The 10,956-nt window shown below is 35.1% G+C and overlaps 1 long non-coding RNA gene across 1 annotated transcript; it reads left to right on the top strand.

Annotated features, from left to right (window-relative positions):
• Nucleotides 1–507: 507 nt before the first annotated feature.
• Nucleotides 508–3,673, top strand: LOC148864169 (uncharacterized). The gene is made up of 3 exons (XR_016110108.1): nt 508–541; nt 634–737; nt 3,534–3,673. It is a non-coding gene; the product is annotated as an uncharacterized LOC148864169 (long non-coding RNA).
• Nucleotides 3,674–10,956: the final 7,283 nt, after the last annotated feature.

The raw sequence follows: 10,956 nt of genomic DNA, 5'->3' as shown, positions 1-10,956 counted from the left end.
CCATGCTCGATGAGTAAAACGCAGAGGAAAAGTTAAAAGGGTTCGTAGATCCATCTCTGCAAGCCAACTATCCATTTGATCTTGCTCTGCTCATGGTCAGATTGACTTAGAACCGTCTAAGGAAGAATCCAGCCAGTCGGCCTGGGATGGATGAGATTGAGAAGTCCCTATCGAAAATCTTAACTACATCACTGAATTTGGAATTAAGAAACACCCTATCTGGATAGAGTTTCAGCAAGAACCATACATAAATGTTAGATTAACTAGTTTCTGTAGGAAATGGGGTCTTAGCTTTAATTTTCAGGATTAGCTCTTCTCAATTTTACTGATCTTCAAATGTCTATGCTGTATTTCAGAGTTACAACTTATAATCACATTTTACGTTTTGTATTCCCTCCCGGCTCCTTGCCTCATTGCAAGTGATCAACGTTGAGTGCCCTCTTGTTCCTTTTTATTCCCATCTTTTTAATGCGTATAATATAATGCAACACTAATTTGAAGGTACCTTGTGAATGGACCGCATCATATGCAAGTATGGAATGTGAGTCATCATCTATTTCCATCCATTTTCAGCATTTCTTTTCGGGTAAATTATATACAGCGATCCAATTCATCAATTTCATTGGCTGCAAGGGTGTTGCCGGAGACCACGCCAATTTCACTGGAGTCGATCCATTTTCAGCCGGGTAAATTCTCCATTGCAGATCGTAGTTCTCCATCAATCCATTTTCATCTGGGTAAGTTCTCCATATTTTTAAACTTTAAAAGGGACTGAGCAATCTTAGATATACTCTTAAGAAACTCCTCAGATTCCTCCTCTGACTTACCTTTGAGGGGTTTCTTGAATGAATCGGTGACGGTAATAGAATCAATTGGGCGCCTCTGACTTCTTCGTAAAACAACATAATAAACAACGGCCAAGACAGCAATAAGCACAAATAAACTGGCTGCAACTCCAACAACCACGTAAACCCATGTTTTCTTAGAGCCTTTACCCGATGGAGGGGGAGGAAAAGAACGACGACACCACGAGCTCGGTGTCATGTCCTGTTACTGTGCGTGAACCCAGCATGAAAAAGAAGGGGAGAGAGAGGATGAAGGGGATGAGGGTAATATTAGGTTTTGAAAAAAATTTATAAGTCATGTGGGGTCACCTGTGCATAGATCGTGATAGAGCAATTAAAGATAGGGGTAGAGTTAGTCAATTGTCAGTAACAATAGGGATAGCCTTAGACAATATTCAAACAGTAAGGGTACCATTAGTCAATTTCGCAAATAGTAAAGGTAATTTAAGAGATTTACCCTATTTATTATGTATACAATTTAATAACAAATTATTTGACTTAAATAGCATTTAATGACATATTAAATGTCTTAATTAAAGGTAACTTAAATGAGCATTTAATTAAATAATATTAGTATTTAGTGGCGTCTCAAATTTAAAGGCTTAATTAAAATTGATATTAATGAAAAAGAGAAAAGAGATGAATTAAATTTATAAAAGAGGGAAATTAAAATTGACTGATACATAATATGTATCAGCCCGTTTTAGGTTGTATCAGCTGATACATACCCGAAACGGTCCGAAAGAAAAAAACGAAACCATTTTTTTTGCCATTGCAATAGGTACGTACAAGTCCATTACTGTGTCAATGGATTTGGCACAAATAATCCACTGATTACATGGATCCAGATTGAGGGAAGTAAGTGATTGAGATCGAGAATTCCTTACTACCTGTTTAGTTCAGATCACTCTAATATGATTTCAATTTGGAAGAGGACATTATGGATGTTATAGACAATGTATGAAGGAAATAAGTTACTTGAATCGGGTGAAGTAGGGAGCTTCCCAGTATGACCTGCCATTGTGCCTTGTAGAAGGATGATGTAGCTGATCCATGTGATCCACCAAGTAGGAGTCTAGGAGACCCTCTGAACTGGCCACTTGTTGAAATACCCAAGTGATCACCTCAATCCTGAACCCCATCTTTGAGTAGTGTTAAAACATTGAGGGTGGGGTGGGGGGTTGCCTTATTCTGTGCTTGTGGTATTAATTTTGGGCTTAAAATACAGGTTGTGAGAGGAATTTGTGTGGCTATTTTTCTACCAAACATACCAAATTTGATTGGCTGAACAATCAAGGACATTACTAGTTACTAACACACTTGTGCCACATTTTTTTTTGGGGGGGGAGGGGGCTAAGACAGAAGACTGATACTTGATTGCAGAACTCTAATGAAGCCCTTTAGAACACCTTTGGTAGCTTTTGGCAAGATTTTCTATGTCTAGTGCTCACATTCATCATATTATTTAGACCGAGTTGCATCCTCAGGAAAAATAGTTGATATATTAACTAACTAGTTATTAACTTACTGGGTTTATAGACATATAGGAAATTGGTTCCATAAAGTAGGGACAAGGTTTAGATGATGATGTTGATGGCAATGATGATATATAGGGATATAGCAGGAAAACAAATGCTTATTGGGTATGAGATTTCAATGAACCCAATTGTGTAAAAAGAAGGGTAAATTACAATAGTTATCTTGTATTTGGGGGGTAGTAACACTTAGGTACTCTGAATTTTCGAATGCAACACTAAGGTAGTCCGAACTTTCAGAAATAGACCTTAGGCTGAGTTTGAAAGGAGTATAAATGCAAATATGTAAAGTGCAAAATCTTATATTTTGTACTATTTATACTGTATATATTTGCATTTGTATTCTTTCCAAATAGATCATTTTTTTCCATCAGTTAAACATTTTATAATACCAAAATTATCCTTTTTATGTATTTTTAAACTGTTTTGCCCCTCTAATGTATAAACACACTATTTTGAGAGCTCGTTCGCAAAATAACTCTACTCTTTGACAGATCATTTTGGCTCAATTTCCAATACGAGTCCATTGTAAATGGACCAGGTCCAATCTAATGTGATGAGCACTTTGGATATTTGTTCAGTTTGACCCAATCTAATATAAATACATTACAGATGGACCAGGCCCAATCTAATATAAATACATTACAGAGCATTGACACTCCCAACCACACTGCCGCCCTTCGGTTTAAAAGTTTGGGTAGTAAAATGAAATTACCCCAAACCACAGCATACTAACCTGCCATTTATCCAGAAGAAGGAATCCAAATTTAATATTTAATTTTAATTTTAAAGGAGGGAATTGGGAAGTGGAGGGTGGAGACATCCTTTCCTTGAAACCGGAAGAGAAGATTCAGTGCCTCCCCCTCTCTCTCTGCATTATTCCCCAGGCAACATGCTGAAGTACCCACGCCTCGTTTTACACAAACCCCTCTTGCTCTCTCTTTCTCTCTCTAGTCTCTTCGCATTTAATATTTCGAAAGGCAGATCCATACACACACAGAGATCGGAACTGCTCCTCACACCGATCTCACAGAAAGTTTCAGCCGTGCATCTGAAACATGGATTTGGATTCATTTTAAAATGTCTTTTTCTTCTTCCTCCCTTCCTCTCCGGTCTCCACCATCTAATCTAATACTGCTTGTAAGTTGTACAGTGTTGACGGTGGGTCCGTGCTAAAGAAATCAAGATGGAAGCATGCATCACTCGATTTTCAAACTTTCGAGTTTTGAGCTTTACATAGAAAATCCCATCCGCCTCATCATAGCAATGGAGCCGTATAAGGTCCTTTCAGTCTTCAGAATCAGAGGTTTGTTTGTGCGTGTCCGAGAGCGTGCGACTTGCGGCTTCGAGTAAGCTCCAAGACCGTACAACAATGGCGGAATCTGATGAGTACTAATTTAATGCAGAGGATTCGGCTATCCTAACCTAAGCTTTATGCAGAGAGATCTGGCGGAGTATTAATTTATACAGAGTTTTGAGTTTTGGGTTGCTATCCTGCGCCTACAGCGTGAAGCTTGGGTTTGAGAGGTCAAATGGCGTTGGAGTGGTCATGGATAATAGAGCAAGCAAAGGAGGAGTTGCAGATATTGGAAGCTCAGCACCCGGACCGGTTCGACTATCTCAAGCTCGAGCTACAGTCCTTCATCGCCCAAGAATGCGATAAGTTTTCCTACTCCTCCTCCCCCTCTCGGTATCTCCCGCGAAATATCGTCCCGTCTCGGAACTCCGCGTCCTCATCCTCATCTTCTGTAACTACACAAGGTAGGTACACACCACTCCATTTCTTGTCCGTCTCATAATGAATCTTGACCGTTCAATCCGTATAATGATATCGACTAACGGATTGTTAAAAGTTAAACAATGGTATTCAGACTTCAGATTGACGAGATTTTGCACTGGATGTGTCCGTTTTACTTACTTTTATGTTTTCATTTGTACCGGTGCAAAAAGTATGGGGGTGTAGTGTATATAAATTGAATGCAAATTCTTTTTTTTTTTTTTCGTTTAGGTTTCAAATTTTGAAGTGTTTTTCTACCCAAAGAAATTTATTTTATTTAATTTGATTGCGTGCAAATGAAAGAAGGAAGATAAAACCTGAATGCTCCGTTTGTTTGCAATAGTACAAATGCATGAGAGTGAAAATGAGAAAAAAATACAAATTCTGGTTAAATTTGGGTCAACATTTTTCTTTGGATTTGGGTTTCACTTTACTTTGCTTCAGTCTTCAATTTTGATTTTGCTTCAGGTTTCGTTCCACTTTTTCCTTTTTTTTTTTTTAATTTATAATGCAAAGAAATAAAGTAAGTCAAAAGTTACTTTTCCATGCTTTTGCACCAGAGCAAATGAAATTACACTACCAACAAACCAAGCCGAAGTACAAGGTAAAACCCAAAACAAAAATGAATAAGAATTTACATTCGATTGCACTCGCATGTATTTGTAACAGTACATACATATGAAATTGTGTTGCAAACAAACATAAGATCAAAAGTGGTATGTCCATGTTCCGTAACTTCTTTAGTTGTGATCCAGGGCCCACAGACATGGTGGGATCATCTTAAACCGTTGATCATTTTTCTTGTCTTTTTGGTATTATATATCATTATTAATTTATATTTATTTGGGTGTAAATATGTTTGTGATAACAGCTTCGTCATCAAACGAGAGGGAGAGGAAGAGGAAGAGAGGTGATGAGATTGGGACAAAATTTCAAAGGAATCGAAAATCTACAAGGCTGGAGGTGGAGGAGCAATCGATGGATAGGGTGGAGGCTGTCATGGAGAGAGCTAGAGCATGCTTGAGAAAATTTCAGGAGATGAAAAAAAAGCTTTGTAGTCTAAACTCCAACGTCCATATTTGAAGAATCCCACTTTTGGACTGATTTGAAATGTACAGGCTGCGTTTGGAATCGGTGTAAAAGTTTACATCGGTTATTTTGTTTATCTTTGGAAGGAGAGTGTAATTTAGTTCTGTTTGTGTACGTTTGGATGGAGTGGAGTTTTAAAATAAAAAGTTTTACATCAATTATTGATGTAAATATTATATCAATTTTATCCATATAAAACTTTACACTCTTCACCCATCACGTTTTTTTCAAAAAGCAATGGTCACTTTTTACAGTTAAGCATAAAATATTATTGGATGGCGTTTTACATTGATTCCAAACGCAGCCTTAGTGTGAAAGGTGGGATTGGTGTGTAGTCATTTTGGAATCTCTCTACAACATTAGTGTTTTTCTTTCTTTTGTTTCAGTTTTTTCTAACATAAAACTGCATTTTTTTGGTATAAAAGTGACTCGGGCAATGTACAAGTTGGTGTCAAAATGCCCAATATGTTTAGTTTCAGTTTCTAATAAAAAAAAATACAATATTGAATTGGCTGTGAGCTGAGTTTAAGTTGCCTTATATTTGATATTTTTATTTTTAAATGAGAAATCATGTAGATGAATTTTGATCATCATCCAAGCCTTATCCAACAACATGGGATTGACTACATGAATTATGTTTCATCATGCCATGTCCATTGTTAAATTGTGAGTGCTTAAATCATTTCCTATTATTTTAATTCATGTCCTTTTCCTTATAACCCCTTTAACTTGTAAATTGTCTTCTATGCATATGATCAAATCATCTTAATCTGCTTTCTATCATTTGATCACCTATTGGATCTATTTTAAGGGCCTTTTGGATGATCTCATTTTATCTATTTAGGTTCCATATGCTTCAATTTTTACGATGCCTATGCATTACATGTGTCTTGGGTCTTGATTAGTTTTTATATATAATATAGATTAATCTAGCTATATATTTGTTTTACTTAATTATTTTAATCTATGTATTATTTGAAATTGAAAAAAAAATATGGATTACTTAAATAGTTTATGCTTTTAATAAACATATCCATGATTCTTTTTTTCTCTAACCATTATATTTATTTGTGATAAATTATTTTTCTAGTCTATTATATAGAATATTGGATTAGTGTAAATTTGGAGAGAAATAGTACTTCAAATTAATATTTTCTAATCTAATATATAGAATATTTTGGTTAGGAATGAGCTAGCCAAATTAATTGGTTAATCTATTTTTAATAGTACAAGACATTAGACATTAGACATCTAATCTTATATGAACTTGTTGTTTAGTTTTAAATATAATAGATAGTGCTTGAAATCAATCTATATATACAACGGAGAGAGGAATATGTAGAGGCCAAGAATCTCTCACTACAAGCTTGGTAAGGCTTCCCTTTCTCTTCTTCACACATGTGAAATATTAAAAATAAAGAATTTAGCAAAATAAAAATAGAGTTTTTAAAACAACTACCTTAATCTCGCATCAGAAAGTCTTATAAATCTCGATGTACAAATATGCCTCCTCATAAAAATCCTCTTATTTTTTTATTTTCTCTATTAAAACTTATCATTACTCATATCTAATAAAAATGATAAAAATGAAGGTATGAAAACCACCCTAATTTAGTTGTTTAATTTTTTTTTTTTTAAATCCTCAAACTACCCTTTACGTATTTATTTGAACAATTTATGATTCAATTAGTTTTCTAAATATGATATTGAAATCCTCTTCGTTGCTCCAATAGATCCTTACAAATTTCTAGCTGGATTCAAGATTTAGATGAAATGGTAGAGGTTTCTTTCTAATAGATATAAATTTAAGGTTTTGTTTCATTTTTCTTGTTTTCTTAAAGAAAGGAGTGGATAATTTTTATATTTTAATATAAAGAGAGGCATTTATGTCAAGGAAATGAAACAAGAATTTAAAGAATCTTGTTTTCCTATTTCAGTGAAATGATTATTGTTAATTTATTTGGTTTTGTCTGGAGAAAATGTCTTTTTGGGTCCATCAGGGTTTAAGAGAAAAGGGCAAAAAAAGAAATAAAAAAAATTCAGGTGGACATTTTGGTAATTTAATGCATTCCATCATCTGACTTAACACCTAAGGGTATTTTATACAAAGTGAAAATTCAGGGGGTCTTTGTTGTAAGTGAAAGTTCAAGGGGATAATTTCACTGACTCCATAATACCGGGGACCGGGGTCTTTGTAATTATCATAAACTTGCTAATCTTCCTTCTTAGCATAACATATGAGATTAAGGAGGGCGTATCATTTTGACCATTCAACCTTTAAGGTAGGGGTAATAGTATTTATATCTAATATACCATTGTCTAAGTTTTCCTCTTACCATTTTCCCTTATTTTATTTGTTATGTTATATTTTCTTCACTCTTCCTTGGAGCATGGAGACAAGCCCATTCAAATTTTGACAAAAAGCCCAACTAGAGCCCGCCAAGTTGTACCCCTAGGTTAGACCTCCATGTGAATTCTCTTTTAGGTAGTGTTTGGTTTAGAAGAAAAGATAGGAAAAGACAGAAAGCAACCACATATATACTCAAGACGATACCTCTCAATCAAGGAACTAGATACGTCTAAGACAAGATCACATTTCCTCCTCATAGAATTGGTCAGCACACTCACCTTACAACCTTTGTAACCGCACATAAGGAGCATCTTTGTACTTGTATGTTTTTATTCACAAGGAGTTTCACAATGCAAGACTCAAAGTGTTATATGGGGGCCAATTCTATGAAGAGTAGGGGTGCTCACAGTTTGGTTAATCAAATCATGGGCTCTTCTTTGAAACCGAAGTGGTACCACCTTGCAGTTCCCCGAATTGAAATTGAATTAATATCACCATGGTTTCGATTTTTGATTAGTTCATTTTTTTATATTTATAATATATATTACAAATAAATATATAAATATATTATATCATAAATAATAAAAAATATATTATATATTATAAATAGATAATTATATATAATATATCGATTGGATTAACAACTATTCTTTTTCTAAGTTAACCAAAAACTGAACTAGTCCTTCGGCTTTTCAAAAATACCAAACTGATCAATTCAGTTAATCACATTTTTCAGTTCAATTTCTTGGTTTTTTATGAGCACCCCTAGTGAAGATGAATCAGGATGCCTCACGTGACCAAACAAGTCAGCCAAGGAAGTTCATTAAAGAGCCATATTATAATGCCCTTCTTTCCTAAGTTCAAAAAAAAAAAAAAAAAAAAGAAAAAAAATCCCCGAGCCAAGAAGGTGGTTCAACAGTGACATGTACATGGCTTTGTAAGTGGGCTCTTTGGGTTGTTATATGAGCCATTACATTTTGTTCTCTATTAACATGCATCACTTTACATTTTTCAAAAAATCACATCAGTTGTCGTATTTCTTCTACAAGTGATTGTTGCATCCACCATGGTGACTTTCCTCGACCTAGTGGAGGAATCGAAATGGTCCATTCCCATAGTCTGTTTGGTTCAGACATGAATGGGAATGAGAGTCATCAGGAATGAGATTTCATTCCCAACGGAGGGGCACTCAAATGGAGGAATGCCATTCCAGCAGGAATGAGAATGAGATTTCGATTCTGCCCAATCAAACAGTTGAAAATCGGAAAAATCCATTGCAATTCCAATTCCAGACCCCTATTCCCACAAACCAAATGGAGCCTAAAAGAACTCTCCACCATGGTGAGTTGGATGAATTTGCCTTATCTAAGAAAATAGATTTATTTTTGAGGTATGTCATTCTTTATCACCCTCAAACAAAGGCTCTGTTGATTGTGAAAGAGGCACCAAAGAGCTACTTGATGAAGAGTGCCATCTTGTTCATGGCATTATCTCTTCTAATGCCAATACCACCCATGAATTTTGGAAGGGCAATTGTCCTCCAGTTTCATTTTTCACAGGCTTTGAGCATGAGAGCTACCTCTCTACCAGAAGTGACATTTAGCCCATTCCAATTCCTTGGTGATCATACTTGGTAGCAGGTTCACTTGCATCTGGTATTGAAAAATGTGTTGGGCCACTAGTTGTACAAGTGTGGTACAACCTACTGGTGACAAGATATTAGTCTTCCAAATGAGGAAACAATCATCCACAAAACAAAGAATAGGTGTGTGATGGCTAGATCCCCATGAGCAATTTTAATTCGTTGCAAGGAATTATTTGCTTTAGGCTAATGGAACAAACTAGGAGTAACCTACATTCCAATAACAAGCAAGTAGGGTGATAGAGGGTCACCCTATCTTATCTAGACCTGTTCATGGGCCGGGACGGGTCGGGCTTTTACTCTTTATTAACAGAAAAATGTTAGGCTCAAGCCCGAGCTCGAAGCCCGACCTAATAAAAGAAATTCGAATTTTTCCTATTCAAATGGATATTATCTATTTTAATTCAGATGTTTTTTCCCCTATTTAAATGAACAATGGACATACAAGTGAATCAACAACCTTCTTAAATAAAAAAATGTATTCATATGGACATCACATAGGGTTTTTACTTAGGTTTAACTATAGGTCGGGCCGGGTCAGGCACTCGAATTTTATGCGGGCTGGGCTTTTTGGCCCGAGGTTAAGCCCGCGGGCCAAAAAGCCTGTTCAAGCCCGTCCGGGGGTTGGGCCGGCCCGTCAGGCCACCCGGCCCATGAACAGGTCTAGTCTTATCCCTCTAGTAGTTGTAAATTTGTAAGAGCATTGACCATTTAACAATATGGAGAAGGTTGTTGTTATTAGGCATTTCTCAATCATCTTTAATGACAATCCACCCCTTTTTACTTTTAGGGTTTTTTTTTTCACGAAGTGTGGAATTTCCCTTGCTAAAATGATGTTATCTGTGATCTGCCTTCCCCGAATGAATATCGATTGGTTTGGAGCAACTAGAAAGGGAAGGAGGGGTTTACTTCTATTAGGACTTTAAAAATGATTTTATAGGATACATTACGAAGTCCTATGGGTCTAAAGTGGGATGGTTTCTTTTGGACCCACAATTTTTGGTATAAAATAAAAGATGGGTATAATTTTTGGTATAAATATATGGTATATTTTCTTCTTATGGTAAACAATATTATATATATATATATATATATATATATATATATATATATATATATATGGTATAATCAACATATTATCTGAATTTATAATATTTAAAGCAAATACATGTCTTGGTTCAGGTGTAGATCATAAAAGTTAAACCACAAATTTCTTTTTTACTTTCATACATGGATAATACATGTGCTTACACTAAATGTCTTTCTATAATTTTGAATGTAGAATTAAATTAGAATTCTATTTAAAAAAAAATAATTTTCTTAATAAATATGGGATCATTGTCTTAATGGATCACCCATGTTGTAATGTACAATAAAATTACTGAAATGCCTTATATATTTTAAGCACATGTTTAATTTTATTCACACAACAACAATAACAACAATAACAACAACAATAATCATTCAAACTCGAGATATCCTACCCACAAAATATTGTTTCCGTGCATTGAGAGAGATATACTACCCACAAAATATTGTTTCCGTGCATTGGGAATATCTCAGCATGCATTGAGAATATGTCAACATGCATAATAACATGTAATACAGTAAGAACATGAGATGTTCTCATGTGTCACTGCAATCTCATGTGAATAGGTGTGGGTAGGAGATCCCATGCAATAACAAAAATAACTTCTTTTAATCTATTTTATTATTAT

The sequence above is a fragment of the Nelumbo lutea genome, chromosome 3 (assembly GCF_056320005.1).
Source record: "Nelumbo lutea isolate HS-2025 chromosome 3, American lotus-T2T, whole genome shotgun sequence".
Lineage (NCBI taxonomy): Eukaryota > Viridiplantae > Streptophyta > Magnoliopsida > Proteales > Nelumbonaceae > Nelumbo > Nelumbo lutea.
This window is presented reverse-complemented; position numbering and strand designations above follow the sequence as displayed.